The sequence below is a fragment of the Talpa occidentalis genome, unplaced genomic scaffold (assembly GCF_014898055.3).
Source record: "Talpa occidentalis isolate TD23 unplaced genomic scaffold, MPIMG_talOcc4v2.1 talOcc4.11, whole genome shotgun sequence".
In the NCBI taxonomy this organism is placed as follows: domain Eukaryota; kingdom Metazoa; phylum Chordata; class Mammalia; order Eulipotyphla; family Talpidae; genus Talpa; species Talpa occidentalis.
The window spans coordinates 20,088,775-20,115,120 of NW_023601104.1; the positions used below are offsets into that span (position 1 = coordinate 20,088,775).

The 26,346-nt window shown below is 40.6% G+C and overlaps 1 pseudogene; it reads left to right on the plus strand.

Moving 5' to 3' along the window:
- The first annotated feature begins 8,493 nt into the window (after positions 1–8,493).
- On the plus strand, positions 8,494–8,592 carry LOC119239595 (U6 spliceosomal RNA; annotated as a pseudogene).
- The last annotated feature ends 17,754 nt before the right edge of the window (positions 8,593–26,346 follow it).

Below are 26,346 nucleotides of genomic sequence, written 5' to 3' on the forward strand. Positions count from 1 at the left end.
GTGTAACAGGACATGAGGCCTTCCCCCTCATTCCAATGGCTTCAGTCCTTTATCCTACCCTGTACTCATGCCTTTGCCATGTAGCTTAATGTCCCTCCTAGTAACAGTCAGCATATATTTCCTAGCTTCTGATGCAATCATGTGACTTGCTTTAATGAACAGAACAGAACAGAATAGAATAGAATGAGGTTGAAATGACAGTTCTGAGGTTAAGAGACAGTTGTATTAGTTCTCTTGTTCCTCTGTGGTTAGCATGAAAAACAGATGCCTGAGCCAACCTGCTGTCCTCTTGGAAGGTAAGAAACAGTGGCATGAACTTCAGCCACCTCACCTGATACCACAGATCAGTCCAGCTTTGAACAGCAGAAATACTATAGTCAACCCATACATCCATGAGTGTATATAGGTGTTTTAAGTCAATAAATGTTGGACTGATTTGTTACGCAGCATTATTGTAGCAATAGCAAGCCATTATAGCTATAGTAGCAAACTTGGATGACAGGAAATTATAAAGGATTTTAAAAAAATAGATCATTGGATTGTTTCAGAAAGATGGCTTCAGGGACAAAGGTGGAGATATAGGATGATAGGGTGGGTGGTGACAAAGAAGCTGTTCCAATGGCCCAGGAGTATATAGACATGCTCTAAGGCAATGGGGACAGAATAGGGAAAACAAATTGGAGAGAGATTTAGGAAATAGAACTGATATTAATTTGGGTGCTGATTAGCTGTAGGCAAACAGGGCAACATTCCTGCCCCAGCTTCAATCTGCCTCATTTTCTTTAAGAGTATTTGTTGGGGCCTCCCTCATGGCGCAAGAGGTTAAGACATAACCTATGGGGCTGTCCGCAGCCACTGCAGCACAAGTTCGATCCCTGGCCGGCCAGGGAGCTGCCCACATGGCGCAGCAGACCTCTCCTGGCTCACCCGCTGCTCCCCTTGGCAGTGTATTTCAGTCAATCTGCCTGTTCTGTTCCCCACTCTGTCTCTGGTGAATCCTCTCACACCCCACACCTCTCACCTGTACCCCAGCTCTTGTATGCATAAATAAAATAAATCTTTAAAAAAAAGAGTAGTTGTTGGATCATCATGTACTTTTATATAGGAAACACATCAGAAAGATCAAATTGGCCACTGAAAGCTAGGATAAGGGAGGGGAACAGGGTAGAAAGTATTTCATTTTAGACACTTGAGTTTGAAAAACCTGTAAACATCTAAACAGACATTCTGAGGATTGAGAGGTGTGGAAATGATGTCTTATCTGGATATATGTTACTCAGAAATCATCAGCATGTCAATGTTACTGCATGGTATAGGGGAAGACATGAGTTATCAGAAGGAAAGGTGCTCAGCAACTTTGGCTGTTAAGGGGAAGTCAAATAAGGTCAGGACTGAGAAATATTCTCTTGATTTGCAGTCATGTCACCCATAGGAGAAGGAACAATTTTGAAGCTCTTTTTTACAAATGGACAGTGGTAGCCTGGGTCCAATTGAACTCACTGTGTATTCAGAAAATTACTCACAATTGGGAAATTCATAGTACTGTTGCTTTGAATTGGATCACTACTTCAAACCAGGTCAGTGTGGCATAAATCTGAGAAAAGTCAGGTGATTTACCCTCAGCACACATTTTGGGAATTCAGTATCTTTTGTACGATATCCCAGAAAGATCATTACCCACGATCTCATGAAGTATACCAACAAAATCCAACATGCAGAGGTTTTGCAGAAATTGTTTTTCTGAGAGGAATGTACGTTAGAAATGTTTCTTGATTTATAGGATTGTCATATATGAACCCCACCTCCAAATCTCCCCAGCTCTTATTTGTAAGAGCTCATGTATCAAATTTCTCTTTAGTGTGCTACCTACATGACATTTTCCTTTCAATAAATCATGGCTTATTTCTGTTTCTTCATTAAGATGATGATTCTAGGAAACATGACTGGGAACTGGTGGCTAATCTAGCAAATGAAAGCCACACAGAAGATATGCAACATGAAAATGAACTAGAATCAGCATGGCTGTCTGGGTTATCAGATGTTGATACACAACAGACCTAATTATTGCTTTTAATCGTAAGGTAGCACTAGGCCCTGTGAGGTGCCTCAAGGTACCTATCTCATTTGTGGCCCCTTTTTGTTGCCAAGTGACCCTAATCCCCTGGTCACATAGGCAGCCATCTGTAGGCCGGCCAGTGGCCTATGAAGTGGCTTAGTGCTAGAGAACTGAGAATATCCAGAGTATATTAAATTGGCTAGTGAGTAGCTAATCATATTGCTTATGAAGGTGGTGGTGGGAAGGTAGTGACTTGTTTCAGACATGCAGAATTAGTAGCAGCTGAAGCAGACAGAGGACTCCCTAATGGTGAGCAATGGGAAAAGGAGTTACAGATCCCCAATTCTGAAAGAGCATTAAGTGCTCTTAAGCCAAGAGCTGCAATTAGGCTGCTAGAGACGCTGCCAGGCCCAAATGATGGGAATGAAGTCCCATTTTTCTGTGAAGCCTGGCTGTGCACCTGTTGAGATTTTTTGTTTTCATCTCATGGCTTTATGAATCCTTCCAGTAAATCCCTATAACAAAGGCAATCTGAATATCTCTGACCATTGCAACTTGAAAGCATCTAATAAAATTTTACATTGCTTTAAATTCATAAGTAAAAATGTCAAGAGACATTATTGAATTAGATTCCCTACATATGCCAATTAATTTTCCAAACAACAATATATGCTAATTACCTACTATGTGCCAGACATGTACTAGCACTAGATATTTAGCAGTGAACATGATTTAACACAGCTTTGGCCTGTATGGTGCTATGAGGTCTAGTCTGGAATACTTAAACTACTTGGGTTTCAATATGTACTAAATAAACACACCTAACTTTACATGTCTCAGAAGTTTGTGATTTGTCTGCATTTGTTTTGTTTTAAATGTTCATGGCTTTCCAAATATATCACATTAATAAGGGTAGAACATTAAAATCCACATGCCAACAGTTTAATCTAAGGATACTTACATTTATCTGCGAAAAAGTATACTTCAGAACTTTCTAAGATTTACCACATCTGAAACAAAGCAAACAACAGAAAACAGGTTTAGCAAAAATATATAAACTATTAATTGCAACATGGCCCAGAGTAGAGCCAGAATTGTATACAAGATGAGGCTTGCAGAAATCAGAGAAGAGAAAAAAAATCATGACATTTATAGACCAGCAATTTGCAACAAGTGGTGAGATGACTCCTCTAAATGAAAATGAGTCCTAAAAGTGAAAAAGCTGAAAGTTTTTCTTCATCCTAAGTAAAAGATAAACTGAAAATTAATGGTATGGATTGCCCAAGATAACAAGACTGAAAATAAAGATATGGGTGATTCATTAAACTGGATTGTAGAAAAATTGAGAAGATGGAATCTGGTTCTGGTGAAATTGAAATGTCAAGAAATTGACATTGATGCATCCTGCTGGTAACTCAATAGTCAGGCAAAAATTTTTAATGCTGTATTTCTTAGACAGACTAAAATTAAGAGTGAATGTCTCTCTCAGTGGAGATAAGATGGTCTAGGGAGAAAAGAGAGTTGGGTCTTAAATGCAATAGGTTGCAGGTTATTGACTGTCCGCACTCGCTAAGTAGAGAGCAAAGACAACATAAGAAAGCAGAGAGATTACAGCTACAGAAACTACCATAACATTTTATTTATATCATTTTATATAAAGAATATGAAAAAGGTGAAGTGGATAATCTATTGGAAAACATAAATCATAAAATGGACTCAAGAATAAACAGAGAAACTAGATAAACCCACCATCATCTTAAAAATAGAAAAGTAGGCAAAGATCCACCCTTGAGAAAAGATCCCAGGCCCAGAACAGATTACAAAAGAGTCTACCAAATGATCAAAGAAAAGATAATTTTCATCATAAAAATCATTCGAACCAAGATTGAAAACCTCTCCATTTCAATCTGAGACCAACATAATTCTGATAACAAACCAAAGTTGAAAATACTTCCCTTGCCTCCTCCAAACACAAGAAACAAATCTCATTTATGAACAGAGAAGCAAAAATCCTAAACACAGTATCAGCACAAAATATGGCAGTATATTAAAGGAATATTATGTCACATATCACATGTAATATAATATTACATTAAAGGGATAAACCAAGAGAGCTTATTCTAGAAATAAAGGACTGCTTCAATTTTATGAAGCTCCTGGATACAAATCACCATAATATCTCATTATAGGAAATAGAATCCAAATGATCATCTTAGGGTGATAAATTCACTTGACAAAATTTAATACCTTTGCTATTAAAATACCTTAGAGAGTTAAGAAGAGAGGGCAATATCTTTATAGAGAATTTACCATCACTTTACAGCAAGCATCATGCATAATAGTAAAACATTTAGAGCAAGCACTCCCTTGAAAGTCAAGAACAAGATAATACTGGGGCTTCCCTGGTGATGCAAGGAGTTAAGCACAGCACCACGAAGCTATCAGCAACCACTGCAGCAAGAGTTGGATCCCTGGGCTGACCAGGGAGCAAATCACAGGGCACAGCAGACCTCTCCTGTCTTGCCTGCTGCTCCCGTCAGCAGTGTATTTCAGTAGATCTGCCTATTCTGCTCCCCACTTTGTCTCTGGTGAATCTTCTCACCCCTTCATCCCCACACCTCTGGCCTGTACCCCAGTTCTTGTATGCATAAATAAGTCTTTATAAAAAAAAAAAAGAACAAGATAATGCTACCTACTTCCACCACTGCTATTTGCAACTCTAGTTGAGGTTTCAGTCAGCACACTAAAAAAGGACAAGACACATAAGATACATGTAGATGAAAAGGTTGAGACAAAACTATTTCAGAGGTTATGGTTAAACTAGCGGAATGAATAAAGGAATATGGTACTAGGGTTAAATATATAACCAATATTTGCAAAATTAATAGCTTCCAGCACTCCAATAATGACCAGTTAGAAAATGTTAGGGGTAAAGGATCCATTCACAATAGTAAAAAAAAAATTATATCACTTAGAAACAAAGCCAATGGAAAACATTAGAGATTTACAATCTTACAATAAAGGAAGATTTAAATAACTACAAAGACAGGCCATGTTCTGAATAGGAAGAGTCGATGTTTTAAAGATATAGTTTCTTAATTATAAATTCAATGTTTAGCTCAATTAAAATCTCCAAAAGATTTTTTAATTTTTTTTTTTATATTTTGGTTAATTTTTGGACAGTATTTGATTTCCCCTCTCAGGTGTAGTCCCCATAGTTCTCCCACCACCATGGTACCTGTGATCCATCACCACAGTCTCTTGTGCTGGTCCCCCCCATTTCCAAAAGACTTTTTAAAAAGATTTATTTATTTATACATACAAGAACTGGGGTACAGGTCAGAGATGCAGGGGGTGAGAGGACTTACCAGAGACAGAGTGGGGAGCAGAACAGGCAGACTGAAATACACTGCTGAGGGGAGCAGTGGGTGAGACAGGAGAGGTCTGATGCATCATGTGGGTTGCTCCCTGGCCGGCTGGGGATCGAACTCATGCTGCAGAGGCTGCAGATTGCCTCAAAGTGCGGTGCTTAACCCCTTACGCCACCAGGGAGGCCTTCCAAAAGATTTTTTGAGTGGAATTCGGCAAGTTGATTCCCAAGGTTGACATGAAACTCTAGAATTACACTTAGTACGCTGAAATGCTTACACAAAGAATACATGAAAACCAGCATCACCTAATGGCATCACCTCTTAAGCTTTGCTCTTCATTCTCATCATGCAGAAAAAGATATTTGTTGAGAGAAATAGCAGATATGAGTGCCAGAACTATTTAAATAGTTCTCTTCTCTCTCACACCTAGATATCTTTTGTTCAAAGACTACAGCTAAGTTTTTCAAATTAAGTGCACTATATGATGTCACTACTTTGCACTTTGGCTCATTTCTCTCAAATACACAGCCTGGAATTTTGCGACTTTTCACATCAGTCTCTGCATTTCACATTTAAACCTTCAACCAAGTACATTTTAACATATGATAGCTTAGACTTAAAGCAGATAATTACCATTTCTCTTCTGAGACTGAATAATTTGTAGAAATTTGACCTGGCACCTCTGGGTTAGATCAGCTAGAAAATACATAATATCAAGCAACACTGAAATAAATCATGTGTAATACACAAAACCCCATTGTTTTACAACAGCGCTGTTGTCAAAAGTTGAAAAAAGATTACACATGGTTTTTAAAGTTTCATTTAAATATACTCTTTGTCTTACTTATTTCCAAGAATCATCACACTTTTCCACGTTTAAATTTAATTGTTACTGGGCCTCCCAGATGGCACAAGGCATTAAGATGCAACCCATGAAGCTGTCCGCAGTCACTACAGCACAAGTTCGATCCCTGGCCAGGGAGCTACCCACATGGCGCAGCAGACCTCTCCTGTCTTGCTAGCTGCTCCCCTCAGCAGTGTATTTCAGTTAATCTGCCTGTTCTGTTCCCCATTCTGTCTCTGGTGAATCCTTTCACCCCTCACACCTCTGACCTGTACCCCAGTTCTTGTATGCATAAATAAATAAATCTTTAGAAAAAAGAAAAAAAATAAAATTATCATTACTGTATGTGCTTTGATAGCTGTTTCTACTGCTCTTTATTTTCTCTTGCCATCACCTCTTTTCTGACTTTTAAAAAATGCTAATTCCCCCCAATTTTTCAATTTTCTTTTTTTCATCTGTCTAAGTTACTCTCTGAACAAGCTTCACCTATCTCCCACATGCTAATTAGCTTCCAATCTACAATCATGCCTTCAATCATCCGTTCTGCTGAACTACAGACCACTTGCTATCTATATTCAGCTGGGTGACCTTCAGATCTGTCCTCAGAATAACAAATCAATAACATTTTATTTATTACTTGTGAGCTTCTATTCCTCTCTGGCCTTTCCTTTCTTGGAGATAGGTCATCACCCTCCCTATTCATTCATGCAGTTATCTATTGTATACCCACTATGTGCTGATCATTATTCTCAATGTTTGGAGCAACACTGACCAAAATAAAGGATGCTGTTTTCATTCCAGTGCAAGGAGATAGATAATAAGTTGTATAAGTATTATGGTATATGAAAGACATAGGGAAAAACAAGCATAGTAAGTGGGACTTGAGGAGGGGTGTCAGGGGAGCCCTCCCTGACTTGAAATAAGTTACGGGAGCAAAGACTTGAAGAGGTTTCAGCTAAGACTTGAAGAAGTGAAGGGAGTTGTTCGCATGTGGCTATCTAAATAAAGACTGTTACAGACTGAGAGGACAGACTGAGAGAACACCAGTGCAAAGACCCAAGGTATGAACATTCTCTTGTTTGTTTGAGAAGAACAGCTGTGCCTGGAACTCAATGAATGGGGGAGGGGTGGAAAGACAGTAGGAGATGAGGTCAGAGAAAGTGTAGAGGTCAAGATCATACGGGTATTCAAAGACTATTGTAAAGACTTTGACCATTGTGGGACTTTCAGCAGAGACATGCAATCTTACTTATGTTTAAAAAGTTCACTCTGTCTGCTCTGTTGAAATTAGACCATGCTGGGGCAAGGATGGACACTACAAGCCAGTTAGTAGACAATCCATGTAAGAGCTAGTGTGGCTCGGGCTCTTACCCAATCTAGAAACTTCGGTGGACTCCTCTAGTCAGTCATTCGTCTCTCCATTTCCCCAACTATTTCCCCAACTACACCCAACACACACCCGTGGATTCTATGTCCAATTACCAGCCACTGCCATACACCCTCTACCACAGCCTCCATTCAGACTTATCTGGATCACTAAAAAGGCCTCACCACTGGCTTCTCTGCCTCCAGACCATCCTTTCTTCTAGTTTATCTCATTAGTCAGGAATCCTTCCAGTTGCAGGGAATATTAATCTGGAGAGGACACATAGAATTTACTGGGTCGATGACTTTAGTGAGAAATGTACTTTTTATATTTCATTTACATCTAGCTGAAATTTACTATTTCCTTTGATTATTAATGTAAGCAACAAGCTCTAGTATTAGCAAAGCCCACAACTGTTACCATAGAAAATGACAGTTATATGACAGTTGAGACATATCTCAAGACATCATTTATACTTAATATTACTTTGAAATTATGATAATTATTAGTACTCCTACTAGATTTATTTTTTAAAGATTTATTTATTTATACAAGAACGAGAGTACAGGCCAGATGTGCAGGAGGGTGAGAGGATCCACTAGTGACAGAGTGGGGTACAGATCAGGCAGACTGAAGAAATACACTGTTGAGGGGAGCAGTGGGCGAGATGGGCGAGGTCAGCTTCGCCATGTGGACATCTCCGCCACCGGTGGGGACTGAACCAGCACTGCGGAGGCTGCAGACAGCTTCACAGCGCTGCACTCAACCACCTGCGCCACCAGGGATGCCCACTCCTACTAGATCTTTTTAATGTGCTAACAACAGATTAAATATAATTAAGAAATCAGTTCCGTATTTGCTTCAGTAGCACCAATACTGAAATTGTAACAACAATACAGAGAAGATTAGCATGGCCCCTGAGCATGAATGACAGATAAATTCATTCCATATTTTTATTTATTTATTTTTAGAAAAGATTTATTTATTTATGCATACCAGAGTTGGGGTGCAGTCCAGAGGTTTGGGGGGTTGAAGGATTCACCAGAGACAGAATGGGGAACAGAATAGGCAGGTTGACTGAAATACACTGCTGGGGGGAGCAGTGGGTGAGACAGGAGAGAGAGGTCTGCTGTGCCATCTGAGGCATGAGGCATGTAGAGGTCTGAGCTCTCTGGCAGGGGCATCAAACTCAGGCTGTAGCAGCGATAGTGTGATAGTGTTGAGACTTAACCCCTAGGCCACCAGGGAGGCCCCGGAAAAGACTATCTTATACTTCTTGGAATCCCCATAGGGTGTTAATAGATGCCCAGAAATGGATAAGCCCCCCCCCCAAAATGACTGGAACTAAATACATATTTTAAAGATTAATCTAAGAATATCTCACTTTTTTAATTCACAAAAATATGATGAAATATACCTTGGATTTTTTTTTCAAATCTTTCAGTTTAAGAACATGAAATTCCAACACCCTAAGTGTTCATGGACTGAAGACTAGAGAAGATATTTTATATATATATATATATATATACAATGGAATACTATTTAGCAATTAAAAAAGATGAGGTCTTATCTTTTTTTTTAAAGATTTATTTATTTATTTATTTATACAAGCACTGGGCACAGTCAGAAGTGCGAGAGGGTGAGAGAATTCACCAGAGCCAGAGCGGGGAGCAGAGCAGGCAGAAGGACCGAAGTATACTGCTAAGGGGAGCAGCGGGCGGCAGGAGAGGTCTGCGCGCCATGTGGGACCCTTCTCCGGTGGCCGGGGAGCAGCCAGGGATTGAACTGGCACTGCAGAGGCTGTGGGCAGCTTTGCAACCCAGCGCTCAACTGCTGTGCCACTGGGGAGGCCCTAGGTCTTATCATTTTTGATAACATGGATGGGCCTTGAGGGTACTATGCTAAGTAAAATAATTCAGAGAAGACAAACACTCTGTGATTTCATTCATAACTAAAAAATAAAGAAACAAAACAAACATTTAGATTATGACAACAAAGTGATGATTACCCTAGGGGAAATGAGAAGGGGAGTGGGTAAGCCAGGTAAAGGGGTCAGTGCATGGTAAAGGGTGGATTGCAGACTGAGGGACACCCTGGACCCCAAAACTTACACACTCTAAAGACGTTCTGCCATCTACATAAAAATAAATTGTTAGCTAGCAGAATGAGGAGCACCCCAAATTCCTCAAACCTGTCTGCTCTAAACAGGCTCTGCCACTCACCACATAAAGACAAATACACTCAGTCCATAAAGCCTTCAATAGAAAAGAACTTTAATACAATTAGTGTGCAACAGAGATTAGTGTGCAATAGAGAGAAGAGAAAAGAATATAATTAAAATAGTTTCCAGGTAAGCAACCAAAATTACCCATCCCCCCATGGGTAAATGCCCAGCCAAACAGGATTGGCCCAAAGCAGGGCCACTGATACCCAAAAGCTTGTCACAAGTCTAAGGCACTGTCTGATGGAGATCACAAGAAAGGGGAAGATGGGGCCGGGCAAGTCTGGAAGGTAAAGAGCAAAATCAAAACCCAAATCAAGATGAAGGCTGCCATTGTCAGCCTCCCCACAGATCTCTCACTCACATTTCTGACTCAAGTGTCTCCTTCCATGTCCCCCAAGTTCCTGATTCAAGTCCAAGGCCGAGAAGAAAGCGCAGCTTCTTCAGATGTCTCTCTGCTCCATGTGCCTCCTCCAAGTCTTCTCCCTTTTCTTTCCTTCCTTTCTAGTCTCTTCTAGCTTCACCTCCCTGCTCAGCTTCACTCTTCTTTGGGTGGAACAGGGGAACTGGTACCTCCCCTATCTGTGGCCATCACACTATTACAAAAGTATACTCTTAGTGTGAAAGAATTTTAATAGGATAGTATGCATACAGGGAAAAGGAAGGATAATATTTCTCCAATGAAACACCCAAAGTTACCCATCTCCTGCTGGGTAAATGCCCAGCCAAAGAGGGTTGGCCCAAAGCAGGGCTGCTGAGGCCCAAAAGCTTGCCACACTCTAAGGCACCTTCTGACAGGGAACCTTAGGAGAGGGGCAAAAGGGCCAGGAAAGTCTGGGATTAAAGAAGCAAAATAAAAGTACAAATCAAGTTAAAGGCTGCCATTGTCAGCCTCCCCATTTGTCTCTCACCCATGTATTTCTTCCATATTCCCCAAATTCCTGGTGTAAGACCAAGAAGCAAGAGGGACTTCCTTACATATCTCTCTGCTCCATATGCCTCCTCCAAAATCATCTTCCAAGTCTTCTACACCTTTCCCTCGCTGCTCACCTCCACTCTTATTACATGAGGCAGGAACATGGAACCTCCACTTTTCTTTTTTTAAAGATTTATTTATTTATTTATACAAGAACTGGGATTCAGGTCAGAGGCGCAGGAGTGTGAGAGAATTCACCAGAGACAGAGACAGAGTGGGGAGCAGAACAGGCAGATGGACCAAAGACACTGCTGAGGGGAGCAGCGGGTGTGACAGGAGAGGTCTGCAGCACCATGTGGGGCCCTCGCCAGTTAGCTGGGATCGAACCAGTGCTGTAGGGACAGCAGACAGCTTCACAGTGCAGTGCTCAACCACCGGGAGGCCCAGAAGCTCCACTTTTATTATTTTTTTTAATTTTTTTTTTTAGAGGCATGTTTTATTTATTTATTTGTTTGTTTGTTTGTTTTGTTTATACATGCACTGGGCACAGTCAGAAGCGCAGGAGGGTGAGAGAATTCACCAGAGCCAGAGCAGGGAGCAGAGCAGGCAGAAGGACCGAAGTACACTGCTGAGGGGAGCAGCGGGTGGCAGGAGAGGTCCGCGCGCCATGTGGGACCCTCCTCCGGTGGCCGGGGAGCAGCCGGGGATCGAACCAGCGCCGCAGAGGCAGCTTCGCAACCCAGCGCTCCACTGCTGCACCACCGGGGAGGCCCGTAGAAGCTCCACTTTTAAAGCAGATCTTCTCTGTAACAAACTTTTGGTAGTATAGTATATACAGATGTTGACTTATAATGATATGCACCTGAAACCTACATAATATTATAAACCAATGTTACTTCAAGAAAAACTTTTAAATAAAGGAACACGACATTCCATTTGCTTATAAGTAAATTTATTTGAAAGTCACAGGCTAGACGATTCTTGTAATACATAAATTGGATAAGAATTGAGAGCCACCACTGAAAACAACTATAAATCAGTAAGAAGAGGCCAAGCAATTCAATAAAAAATTGGGCAGGAGATCTTAGTAGGAACTTGGAAAACAAAGATAGCTAAGTGATCAATAAACATATGAAGTAAAGCTCAGCAGGGTTTTCTTTGGCTCTCAGGGAAATACAAGTTAACCACACACAGAGAACAAGCTCTATTCCCATCCCAGAAAGGCTAGGTTTTAAGACTGGCAATAGCAGCTTTATTCAAGGATGTAGAGCTCAAATTGGTGGTGGGGATGCAACATGTTTCAATCTCTTTAGGAAACCATTAGTTTCTACTAGAGTTAAATATGCATTTACTGTATGACCCAGTATTCCCATTTTTTATCCATAAAAGAAATGAATGCAGGTATCCTCACTTCTACATTATATTTATAGTGATTCATAATAATATCCCAGAGATGAAACAACAGAAACTCTCAACAGAAATAAATAATTCAAGAAATTGTGATGCCTTCATATAATGCGATGTTACCCATGTGCCAACTAAAAAAAAAAAAAAAAAAAAAGATGATTTGCTTCAGCAATAGGATGGATTTCTTTGTGTGAAAGAAGCTAGACAGAGAAGACTCTTGTCTATGGTTCCATTTATAATAAAGTTTAAGAATAAGTCAAACTACAAGGTGTTTATAGAAGTCAGAAGAGTAATTTACCCTTCAGAGATGAACAGTGCACAAGAGAACTCATGGGGTGCAGGAAATATATTCTACAGTTTTAGCTGTATGCTGGTTATCTATATATGTATGTAAAGATTCAAACTATATCCTTAAGATGAGTATACTTTATCCACTTTACTATATATATGCTATTACTAAGTAAAAGAAATAAACTTGGTCAAATATGCAGAAGTGGTAGGGTATGGAAAATTCAAACCATGGCAAAGCCATTTGGAAAATGGTTTTAATAGAGTCCAAAACAAACCATTAGATGACTCAGTGGAAAGAATAAGAAAGTTATTCTTGGATGAATGAAAACACACGTATTTTGAAAATAAGGGCATGCTACACAAATGTACCATGTTAGTAAAAGCATGCCTCAGCCTTGCATAGCTCACTACCTGGGTTAAGCTGATGGTTCAGAAATTGTTGAATCTGATGACAATGTTGGCCTCTTAACTACCAGTATATGTTTAGTTTTAATTTATTTTTGTTGATATATAATTAACTATAATATCATATAGGTTTAAGATGTACAGTGTGTTGATTTATACATTTTTCTGTAACAATATGATTATCACTACAGTGACACCTCATATCATTATCAAGTCTACTTCCTACTCCCTCTCTTCTTTCTTGGCTGTGTCTTCACACTGGTAGCACTTAGAACTGAAGAACACTGTATTCCTTTGGTAGTCAGATACGAGATGGGAAAATGTCTTTGAAGGAGATCACCTGGCTAGGGAGAAAGGGATTTACAGGGTGTGACCTCCAAAGCCTAACAATCCCACATTCTTTTTAAAAAAAAAGATTTATTTTATTTATGTATACAAGAACTGGTGTGCAGACCATAGGTGTGGGGGGTAAGAGGATTCACCAGAAACAGAGTGGGGAGCAGAACAGGAAGATTGACTGAAATACACTGCTGAGGGGAGCAGCGGGCGAGACAGGAGAGGTCTGCTGCGCCACGTGGGTTAGCTCCCTGGCCTGGGATCGAACTCATGCTGCAGTGGCTAGCAAGATAGCAGGAGAGGTCTGCGTGCTATGTGGGACCCTCGCTGGTGGCCGGGGATCAAACTAGCGCTGCAGAGACTGCGGTCAACTTCACAGTCCAGCGCTCAACCGCAGTGCCACCAGGGAAGGCCCCCTTTTATCATCTATCCTTGCAAGACTCCCTCTCCTCCCTCCTCTTCTCAGCAGGCATCCTGAGCAAGTCCTTAAAATGTAATATCAAGTGGTTGGCCTTAGGTTGGCCTTCAGAGATCCCTGTGGCCTAGAAGTCTAGGTGTAGCTTACTCTTAGTCCTTACTGTAGGATTTGGATTTAGAATTTGTGAGAATCTGAAGGTGACTAGAAATATCAGCAACAATTTGTCATTTGTCTTCTTGCCTTTGTCTCCTAAAATTGTCTGCTCTAGAGTAAAAGCTCCAAAACTGAAAGAGATAAAGTACTAAACATGGAGCTTCCTAAAACACAGCTCCCTTTCAATGCTCAGAACATGCATGGTGTGGCATCAAGTGCTTCATTCTCAATGCTTAGACTCTAAAGTTTAGGTTCTTAGTATGAAATTAACAACCAGTGGAAGTGGAAGGTAAATACTCACTTTCCTACCACTTTTATAGAGATAACTGTAATCTCGGTTGGGCTTTGCATGCCAAATTAAAATTTGTGCAGGACTAAGTTATGTTAAACTACAAATCACTCAGAAAGGAAAAGGAAGCATGAACAATATGTATTAATACTAGTTTGCCAACTGCCCAAACTTGGATATTGCCTATGCAGTCCTAGGCTTGTAAACCTGGAATATATAATCCCTAGTGCAGGGGTTCAAAACTAGCATCCAAGACTTCAGGGAGTCTCTAGCTTCTCTTCCCATGTGAAAAAATGCTGTGAATTTGTATTGGAGAGAAATGGAGGAAAATGGAGCATGCTTTCAGATTCTGAACGTGATCCAAGACCCTCTCAAAAAACAAAAAAGCTTTAGCATGATTAGGCTTATTATTTATACCTAGAAGCAATTAATCTTCATGTTTCACCCAAAGCACTCAGAAAGTGCTATCTAACAAATCTGAATGCAATAGACTAAGTAAGATGTTTATAATTCCTGAACATGACAAAGGATAAGCAATTGAGTATTTTTTTAAAGTTGCTACTTTCCTGTATTGGAAAGAAAGCAAGAGAACCTTCTTGTTCTTTACATATATATATCATGGAAATATATATATATATCAGAGATTTCTGGTTTAGTTTTTAAACATACCTATTTCAAACATATATTTAACAAAAGAAAACTTTAAGAACAACAAGAAAGCTTTTGCTTGTGGTTAGACCATCTAGTGTCATCAAAATATCAATTCTCCTTAAGCTAGCTTATAAATTTAACATGATCCCCCAAACATGGGGTGGAAAGAGCACAAGGGATCATGGTTATAATTCACAGGTGCTGTGGTGATGGGATATTTGTGGGAGAAATCAAACTGTGCAAAAATGAACGGTGTAATAAAATCTAAAAACTAATTTAAACCACAATACTTACAAGTTTACTTTGTGATTACCCAATTTCTAGTGTTCATTTAAGTCAGTGAGTAGAAAAAATAGTGTATCATTTCATTCTTTCAATGGATGAAAATGTGGTTTTTGTACTTGAAATAATTAAACAGTGAATATTTTCAAAAATAAACAAATAAATAAACTTTAAAATGATTAATGAAATTACTAACAAGCTTTTTTTGTTTCAGGAACTAGATAGGTGATACTAACGTTTATGTAGAAAAACCAACATACAGTAATAACTAGAAAACCAGAAAAGAAAGATCTAATGTGGGGAAAGGGAGACATGGCTAATCTTATCACATCATTAATACATACTATTTTAGAAAAAGTATCTGTTCTTAAAGCAATGGTTGCTGGCTCACAAATTAGAGTGACCAATGGAATAAAATGGAAAATCAGACTAGTCTTGAGTACATATGGAAGTACAGTGTATGATAAAAATGAGATCTCAAGTCACTGGCCCAAGAAAATCGACTTCTGCCATCTCAGTACAACTGAATAACCATTTCAAAAAAAATAATTAGACCCTTTCTTAAGGTCACACGTAAGAATAAACTTTAAATGAATTAGGAATCTAAATGTAAAAAATGAAACAATAGCAATACCAGAAGAAAATAATGGTGAGTTTCTCTATAACATGAATCCAGGGAAAGGATTTCTAACTATGATTCAAAATCCAGATGCAATTAAAGAAAAGACAAATGTATTTGACTGTAATAAAAATGTGCATAAAAATACCCTAAGAAAAATTAATCTACCAGAGACAAGTTGGGAAAGAATATTTTTAACACATATAAAAAAGAGGCCTCCCTGGTGATGCAGGGGGTTAAGCACCACACTATGAAGCAATCTACAGCCTCTGCAGCATGAGTTTGATCCCCACCTGGCCAGGGAGCAACCCCACATTACCAAGCAGACCTCTCTGTCTTGCCAGCTGCTCCCCTCAGCAGTGTATTTCAGTCACTCTGCCTGTTCTGTTCCCCAGTCTGTCTCTGGTGAATCTTCTCACACACCGCCCCCCCCTCCACCGCTGGCCTGTACCCCAGCTCTTGTATGCATAAATAAATAAATAAACAAATAAATAAATAAATCTTTTTAAAAAAGATTTATTTATTTATTTGTTTATTTATTTATACAAGCACTGGGTACAGTCAGAAGCGCAGGAGGGTGAGAGAATTCACCAGAGCCGGAGTGGGGAGCAGAACAGGCAGAAGGACCGAAGCACACTGCTGAGGGGAGCAGCGGGCGGCAGGAGAGGTCTGCGCGCCATGTGGGACCCTCGCTGGAGGCCAGGTATGGAACCGGGCTGCAGAGGCTGCGGGCAGCTTTGCAACCCAGCACTCAACCGCTGCGCCACCAGGGAGGCCCTAAATAAATAAATTTTAAAAAAAGAAAAGATAGGTCTTATATCCCTAATATATAAAGAATTTAAAAGCTATAGAGTGAAAAATGGTTAATATGGACAATGGATGTTCATACATTCTTGTTGACTGCAATCACAAAAGAAAGACAAACCACATTTTAAAAAGGATACTCAGTTTCACTGATGACAAACCATTTTTCTTGAGAAAATTGCAGTAACCATTATATTGGAACAAAAATTAGTAGGACAAAATGAAAAAGGTACAAAATGAACAAAATGATGGGGAGATTAATCCCTTTGAGGGAAGTTGGAGGTCAATTCTGCTTTCAGTAGCTGTTACTCTGAAACTAGAATGCCCACCCCTTCCAGAAACCCCTCTCACCCCCAAGCCCAACACCATTCTGCCCTCAGCAGGAAAGGGAAGGGAGGGGAAGGAGAAGGAGGACTTCCTTTCGGTTTCCAAAGACGATCTAGTTTCAAGTATAAAGGCTGACTTCAGATTGCAAACTGCCCAAGAGAAATAAACTCCTCACCTGAGTCTCAATCCTTTAACAAAGAGCAAAGCCTTTCATTTGCGATAATCTTCACATGCAAATAATAGCCAGATTTACACAAGCATGAAAATGCCTTCACACTCAAGTATCATTATCCAACATAACAGTATAATCCATAATTGTAAAAAACTCAGAAAAAATAGAAGTAGATTTTCTTGTTTTGGAAATGATAGGGATTGGAAAAAAAAAAGAAAAATAAGAAATTTCTGGGATGCAAAGAAAGGGAAGAAAAAGAGAAAAAGAGAGCTTCTTACTGCTTTTATATAAGCTGCTAGAAAGTTCATGCCAGGATTTCTGGCGCACAGAACACTTAGCTGGATCATTGTTGTTCAAGACTCCTGCCCACGTGATTTATGAAGTTTGCTTACTAGACTGACTTTATAACAGAGCTTAGGTTTTGGAGGATTTTTTTTTTAATCAAGATGTGGGTATTAAATTAAAACACTTTTTGACCTCCATTTCTGAATTGGTAAAGTGAAAATAGTTTCATCTGTAAAACCGACCTCAGAAAATTTCTGGAACTAAAGAGATAGTTTCTGTTAAACTCCTGTAGGAAAGAAATAATATAAGACTAATTTAAAATTTTATAACTTTTTTTCCTATACCAACTGAGCTGAACAAATTCTTGAACCTCACCCCAATATTATCCAATGGGGCACAACTAGTTAATTGTTTTGTTAACACAATAGGAGTCTTATTCCTTCCTCCCAGGTAAATTGAAGCTTCTTTTTTTGTTAATCTTGGGTTTTTAAAAAATATTTTATTTTATATAATTCTTACATCATTTTTCATTTTTGCACAATGCATGCATTTTCATTTTGGTTATATTCCCCGTACATTTGCACCCCACCCCCCTTATTTTGACCCTAATCCTTCCTCTCGTCCCTCCACTCCAGTGTGTCTCTGGTTTATAGTTGCTTGTTGATTTTGAATTTTACTTTGTATTAATTAGTCTTTTTCCTGGTCCCTTATTTACGTTTTCTAAATTCCTGCTATGAGTGAGACCATCCAGTATTTTCCTTTTTCTTTCTGACTTCTTACTTGACCAGGGTCACAAATTCAACAGTCTCCAGGGCCTAACCAGCTAATGATTCTATGAAACTGGCTGATGGGAGGTAAGTGATCATGAGGGGAGAGGATTGGGCCATTGGAGAGGGCATGTCCTGCCTGAAGGCCTGCACATTAATAAAGTACAGACCAAACAAAACAAAACATGCCCAGGCAAGTGGCTCAGTTTTGCCTGCTCTAGATTTAGAGGATGTCCAAATTCCCTTTTAGATCCCAAATCCCTTGATTGATTATCTAGAAATTTCATATTTGTTAGAGGAACTGGCTTAGAGCCCTGTTCCCAGTATTTATTAACCTGCAAGGCTCTTGCTGGTCATCTGTCATTGCAAAATCATTGGCCTTTATGTAGCAGAGTGGTTACTATTGAATGAGTTTACATAAAATGTTTCAGGTATTTGTGGAACTTTGCCCTACAGCACAAATTCTGCTGTCTCTCTTAAAGGACCAAGCTACTGGTTACAAAAGGACAAGTTACAGATTATTTTCCACTCTGGCCTTTTAACACAAAATGCAGCTGAGTCCCTTTCACCCAGCCCAAGATTGCACCCTATTCCCACTTTATCCCACTTGAATATTTCAGATAATCTCTTACTTCTTCCTGTACAAGCTACCTGAGCCATTTATCTTGCCTCTTCAACTTTTTCACCCCCTCAGCCCCAAATACACTTTTCCCATCTCTTATCTTCTTACCCCTTCTCCCTTGTTCCACATCCCCTTTCTCCAGACACATTCCTAGTAGGTCTTATTCATAGGGACTACAAGTGTTCCCTGCCACAGAAAATGAGGATCTGGATGTCTCCAGTCAGCGGCCACCGTTTTGAAGTCGATTTGGAGAGGCCCTGGACCCAGAGAGTGGGGTACTTGGGTTACCTCTGGGAAAAGTTTCACCAGAGATCCCCTTTTGGCGGGATGTGGGGAGTTAGTTTCTCCATGAAACAGAGACATTAGTTATATCCAAAAGGGCAGGTTTATTATAAAAAGGGAGCTAAGAGTAAAGGGCCTTGCATAAACATAAGCAGGCAGAAAGAGCAGCCCCCCAAAGGGACAAGTTTGTTACAAGAGAGGCCTGAGGAGAGCTGCCTCTACTGCTTTGCAAAGGAAGAAGGTCATTGAAGAAAAGCACCGGCACAGTCACATGTGGGCAGGAGAGCTGTAGCCCTGCAGATGGAGAAGGTTGGTGACAAGGAGAGCCTGCATAAGCACAGGTGGGCAGGACTGGGGGCCCTTGCTAACACAGAAATTGCACTGATGTAGTCCTCTTTTCTTTGAGAGGGGCACATTTCTTTGTGGAGCTAATGTCTGTTAATTTGATTATTTCTAGGGTGTAACTGGGTTGATTTGTAAGGACCAGAAATTCTCTACAAAGGCCTTCAATCTCCATATCCCCTCCTCTGGTCTGCGCCTCAGGATATTTTCTACAGCAGTCTGATACTTGTTTGTTTTTTAAGATTTATTTATTTATGCATACAAGAACTGGGGTGTAAGTCAGAGGTGGTGTGTGTGTGTGAGAGAATTTGCCAGAGATAGTGGGAAGCAGAACAGGCAGATCTGCTGGAAATACAAGCAGTCTGATACTTGTTTTGGGGGTACAGGCCAGAGGTGCAGGGGTGGGGGTGGTGAGAGGATTCACCAGAGACAGAGTGGGGAGCAAAACAGTCAGAATTACTGGAATACACTGTTGAGGGGAGCAGTGGGAGAGACAGGAGAGGTCTGCTGTGTCATGTGGGTGACCGCCCTGGCCGGGGATTGAACTCACGTGCTGAAGTGGTTGCAGATTGCTTCATAGTGCTGATGTTTAACCCCCTGCGCCACCAGGGAGACCCCAGCAGTCTGATACTTGGTATAGCAGTTGGTGAGTAAGGATTTTTCATTTCTACAGCTGGTTTAAGGACTATGGTAATCACTTCTCTCCCCACCTCCAGTTTCCATCATTGCATGAGCCAGGTTTCTGGTCTTGTGGTGCCTCCTTTCTAAATTTTCTACTCTTAACCTCCATCAGTTTCAACCGTTAATAGAGAGGCAGAGGGCAGAATCTGTGTGCGGGGAAGCCCTGAGAGAAGTTCATTAGAGAAATAAGTTAGAGAGTCCTGGCTGTCTTGGGCTGTCACAGTTTCTGGCCAACTGCAATCTGATTCCTCTGACTTGCCATTTAGAAGCTCAGGATATTTTTATTGTTATTATGATAATGATGTTGAACTGGGCTGATATCAGCCCTATATGAACTCAGGACTACATGTTTCTAAAGATAGTGAATTTCACTGATGTACTAAAGATAGTGTTGCTGGTAGGTGGTCCCAAAGAAAGGCAGCAGCGAGGCCAGGTGTCCTAAAGTTTAGAGGTCTAGTGGGTAAGTGTGAGAGACAGCACATGGAAAATTGCAGTTTTAACTTGTGAAGTTTTTATTCCTGTTTTAGAAATACTTACATGTAATTTTATGTCCACAGGGGCAGACCTGAGCCTTCCAGCTCAGTTGACTCATATTCCAGCTTTCTGCTCTGTCAGGCCTACAAGGCCCTCTTTGTGTTACACCTGCTCTCCCTTGCCAACATCTCAACTTCATCTCCTACCATGCAATCCTCTTCCTTCGTGCTCCAGATGCATTCTTTTCTAAACATACCATGACCCCTAAATAGGTCAGTAAGTTCATCCCTAGGGCCTTTGCACTGGTTATTTTGGACATTCATCCTACAGGTACTCCTTCCCTTTATATAAGCATCTGGTTCCCATCATTCACTAATCAGCTCATCGAGTATCAGTCTTTCTGAGATTTTCTTCTGATTCTTTCCTCAATCACAGGACACTGTTTTGTTTTCTTCACAGCTACCTGAAAGTATTGAGTTTGTTTATGTACTCCAGTCTTTTCTCCTTACTAGTTTGTAAATACCATGATGGCAGCATTGAGCCTGTATCGCTCATCACATTATCACCACTTCCCAAATCAATTCCTAACACATAGTAGTGCTCAAAATATGTGAATCTGTTACAGGGCAGTGTGAAGGGTACACCAGATCCCCCAAAACTGCCTTCTTTAAGGTTCTGCCATCTGCCAAATCAAGTCAAAACATACTCTAGTGCATAAGACCTTAATGGAAAGGAACTTTAATACAATTAGTGCACAACAAAGGCAAAAATATAGTTTCCAAATCAAACACCTGAATTTAACCATTCTCTTCATGGGTAAATGCCCAGTCAAACAGGGCTGGCCCAAAAGCCTGCCCCAAGTCTAAGGCACCTTCTGGCAGGGACCTGTAGGAAAGAGGCAGAAAGGGCCCAGCACATCTGGCACAGAAGGAACAAAATAAAAACCAAGGTAAACGCTGCTATTATTAACCTCTGCATTGTCTCCGCCATTGTCTGTCACCCACATCTGTTTCAACCAGTTCAAGACCAAGAAGCAGGGACAGTTTCTTTACCATCTGTCTGCTCCTTGTAGCATCTCCAGGTCTCCTTCTCTAGCTTCCCCTCCACCCTGCTCAACTCCACCCTTCTTTGGGTGGGACAGGGAACCTGGAACCTCCCCTTTTGCTGGGGACCACCCTGTTACATAATGATTAAATAAACAGGCTCCTGTTCATTCACTGGCTAAGGATTACTGTGTCCTTTGTATGTGCCAAGCGCTGTGCTGAGTTGAGTGCCAGAAACACAACAAAGACAACACTGGCAAGGAAACCTCAGGAGGTTTCCAGTTTGGAAGGGAAGACAATCACTAAAATTGTGCTTTAAGAAACAATAAAGAGGGGCCTCCCTGGTGGCACAGGGGTTAAGACACAGCACTATGAAGCTACCTGCAGACACTGTGGCATGAGTTCAATCCCCAGCCAGGGAGGTGACCCAGCAGACCTCTCCTTACTCACCCTCTGCAACCCTCAGCAGTGTATTTCAGTCAGTCTGCCTGTTCTGCTCCCCACTCTGTCTCTGGTGAATTCTCTCATCCCCACACCTCTGACCTGTACCCCAGTTCTTATATGCATAAATAAATAAATCTTTAAAAAAAGGAAACAATAGGGTCTCCCTGGTGGCACAGGTGGTTGAGCGCAGCACCGTGAAGCTGTCCGCAGCCCCTGCAGCGTGGGTTCGATCCCAGCCGGCCAGTGAGAATCCCACATGGCGAGGCAGACTTCTCCTGTCTTGCCCGCTGCTCACCTCAGCAGTGTATTTTTTCAGTCTGCCTGTTCTGTTCTCTGCTCTGTCTCTGGTGAATCCTCTCGCTCTCCCACACATCTGGCCTGTACCCCAGTTCTTGCATAAATAAATAAATAAATCTTAAAAAAAAAAGCAAGCTCATTACTTTCTTCCCTGTATTGAATATCATTAAAAAAAAAAAAGGAAACAATAAAGAAATTGTCTATTCACAGATTGCTGTGAACATATATACCAGTAGCACTGGTGGGAGAGGTAAAGTAACTGTCAGTCAGAGAGCCCAGAATTCTCAGGAATACAAGCCACGTTTATAAATTGATAAAAAGATTTAATTCCTGGAAACCTGAAGGGCTCCCATGGAGAAAATGACCCATTTCTCATTCTCAGACTAATTTTCTGCTGAGGAGGCTAATCAAGACTGCCCTGTGGCACCAGAATATTTATCAGCTCCATGAGTTTAATTTGAGAACAACCTTTGAATCCAAGTTTCAACACCCAAGGAATACAGATTCTGGGGCTGTTTCAGGGTTCTGATTGTCCTTTGGAATTTGTAAAAATAATCTGCAAGAGGCCAGGATTGCAATAGACCAATGGACTTCCTTTAAAGATTCAGAAGGGGAGGTGGGGCCAGTTACTCTCCTCTAGAAGAAGAAGAACATATGTATCTTGTTGGAATCCTCTAGGTTCTTCTAAGTCTTGACTCATTTCAATCACACTGTCTGACTCCTGAGGCATTTGGTTTGTGAGCCCTGCTTTTAGAATGGGTTAGCTATCCAGAGAGTTTTAGGACTGTGAAATCCCTGTAAAGTTTCTGTTAAACTCTGATTTTTAAAAAAATATTTATTTATTTATTTATACAAGCACTGAGTACAGTCAGAAGTGCGGGAGGGTGAGAGAATTCACCAGAGCCAGAGTGGGGAACAGAACAGGCAGACCAATGAAATACACTGCTGAGGGGAGCAGCAGGTGCAGCAGGAGAGTTCTGAGTGCCATGTGGGACTCATGCCGGTGGCTGCAGGGGCTGCGGGCAGCTTTGCACAGCCCAGCGCTCAATCGCTGCTCCACAGGGGAGGCCCTAAACTGTTATTTGGGGAAAATCAAATGCTAAAGTGCTAGTGATTTGGGCACCAAATCAAAAATTCTTAAATATTAAGAAGTCCAAGATTCTGAATTATAAACTTAAAATACTAAAAATCCATAAATCGAAACTTTTTTGGCACATTCTTTTGAATTTGAGTTTAGTTGGCAGGAGCAAATTTTATCTTTTGATGATTGTTTAGTTACTATTACTGCCTAACAGATCACCTTGAAACACAAGGACATAAAAAAATCATTTGCTCATTCTCATGGATTCTGTGGGTTAGAAATTCTGACAGAGCAGAGAGGGGACAGGTTGTCTCTGTCTTGTGATTCTGGGTCCTCAGTGGGAAAGCAAGCTGAGGTGACTCAGTGGCTGAAGGTTAGAATCAGATGGAGACGTTGTCACTCTTAAGCCCGGCACTTGATGTGGGCTCTGGGCGAGGCACACCCACCTGGTCTTTCTGCCCAGGTTTGTTTGCACTTCCTCACAGCAGGCTACTGGCTCCAGGAATGAGCATCCCACCAGAAGAGGTAGAAATATACCACATCTGCATGCTCTGGCTCATGGTTTCATTATAAGAAGAGCATGTGGGTGGGATTATTGCAGGCATCTTTGGAAAACACAATCTGCCACAGTGGTAGAGTTACCTTTCAAAAAAAGCTAAAGTTTGAGTTTGATGAAAAATATAGATGGGTATGGCTGTTTTTGGATTAAAAAAAAATGAGGATGACCATTAAATAATCCTTCTGTGGCTCACATCCAGTCCAGAGTTCAATTTCAAAAGACCATTTGTAGGTCTTTTAAAAGATCCACACTCTTTTTTGATTGCTGAGTAATATTCCATGGTGTATATGTACCACATCTTCTTGATTCAGTCATCTATTTTTTGGCATTTGGGTTGTTTCCATAGCTTAGCTATTGTAAATAGTGCTGCTATAAACATAGGGGTGCAGGTGTCCTTTTGAATTAATGTTTCTGTGTCCTTTGGGTAAATACTCATGCAATTTGCAGCAACATAGATGGAGCTAGAAGGGACCATGCTCAGCAAAATAAGCCAAAAGGAAAAAGAAAAATGCCAGATGGTCTCACTCATAGCAGGAATTTAGAAAACCTACATCGTAAATTCTCAAGTAGAAGTCTATTGCAAGGACCTTCTTTGCTGCCAGTTATCATAGGCTGTTTTAAGTTAGAAAACTGAATAGCAACACTGAATACTGTAGAAATGCACTTTGCTCAGTAATACTTGAGTTGTTGCAATATTTGATTATCCATTTGGTTGTTACAGAAAAATTCTTAATTGTAATTGATGGTTGTTGCCATAATAGTATATTGCCTGTATTTCTACCTCTAGTAATGGGCTTTATGTGCTAGATTTTAATATCCTTGACCCTGGGCAAGTGCACATGTCTTTTTAAAAGAAACATGGTTTACTTGCACAAAACTGATCAGTTTTGAGAGATTATCAATGCCCTTGATGTAGTTTCGTGGGTGTGAAGCAAATGGTGAGAATTTGAATTGGTCCTTCTTATTATAGTAATGAAATTAAGTCTATTTAATATATCAAGTCATGTTCATGCCCTGATTTTATATACTTGTATCTATCAAGAAACATTGTGATACTTGAAAAAAAAAATCCACACTCATTCCACTAGTTCCTGTGGCTGATTTGATGGACTTTGCAATTAGTGTATCATCTCCAAGGGGGATTATTTGAAGGACTGCATTTAGACAGGTACATGCTTACATTTGGGTTTTATTATAAAGTAAATGAATAACTTCATCATCTTATATCACATTTAGTATCTACAGCTATCATCAAAAGCTGCACTTTGTTTGGGGGATAAATTCACAGTGCTTGTGCCTCCCTGGTGGCTCAAGGGGTCAGGCACAGCACTGTGAGGTTATCGGCAGCCACTGCAGCAAGAGTTAGATCCCGGCCAGCCAGGGGGCTAACCCACATGGTGCAGCAAGACCTCTCCTGTCTCGCCTACTGCCCCCCTCAACAGTGTATTTCAGTAGATTCACCTGTTCTGCTCCCCACTCTGTCTCTGATGAATCCTCTTACCCACCCCCACCGTTGCACCTCTGGCCTGTACTCTAGCTCTTGTATACATAAATAAATAAGTCTTTAAAAAAATTCAAGGCACTGCCAACAAATGCTTTCTAATGGTGTTTTTCAACTGTTCTGAGCACTAGCTCCTGGAGTTGGAAAACCTTCCTCCTGGGAATTAATAATAAATAATCTATATAAGTATTAAAGGACTGCCACAAAAGAAACCCATCTGTCATTGTTTAACACTGTGGCCAAAGAACTCCCTTCTCAAGGAGATCCTATTAATATCTCTTGGAACTGGTGTACTGGGGAAAACAGTGCCTGGGTTCTTGTCCCAAAATATGTTTGAAAACCATGACAAAAAAGTATTGTTGCTTTGCCATTTTGTCCTTGATGTTCATTTTTAACTTCAGATTAAAGTGGTGCCAGTTGAGGTGATTAGCTCAGGGAGATGGCAGACACCTAGGCCATTTGATAAAGACTCATTAATATAACACAACTGTGTTGCCTGGGTTTCAAGGCCACTTGAACAAATGTGAAAAGCAATCTGGGGTATAGACTGTAAAAGAACCACAGAGCTGGATGAAATCTTAGAGATTATCTACTTTAATTCCTTTATCTTCAAGATGGAAACTGAGGCCTAACCTCTCTTGGATGACTTCCTCAAGAAACATTTGTCAGTGCCAAACAGAATTGGAAGCCAAATGTACTTTCTTAGGGTAGCTTTACTAAATAGAAAAAGTGTACTTAGTATGTCTTAGGATAAACCTGGATCCTACATCCCTTGAAAGCAAGAACTGGGAATCAGACCTTAGAAGACTACTTTTTATTAGCTTATATAGGCAACATACTAACTCACTCATCTTCTGCAAACCTTTTTCTTTTTTTTTAAAGATTTATTTTTATTTATTTATGCATGCAAAAGCTGGGTGTAGGCCAGAGGTGTGGGGGTGGGGAGGGGGAGAGGTTTCACCAGAGACAGAGTGGGGAGCAGAACAGGTGGATCTACTGAAATACACTGCTGAAGAGAGCAGCAGGCAAGACAGGAGAGG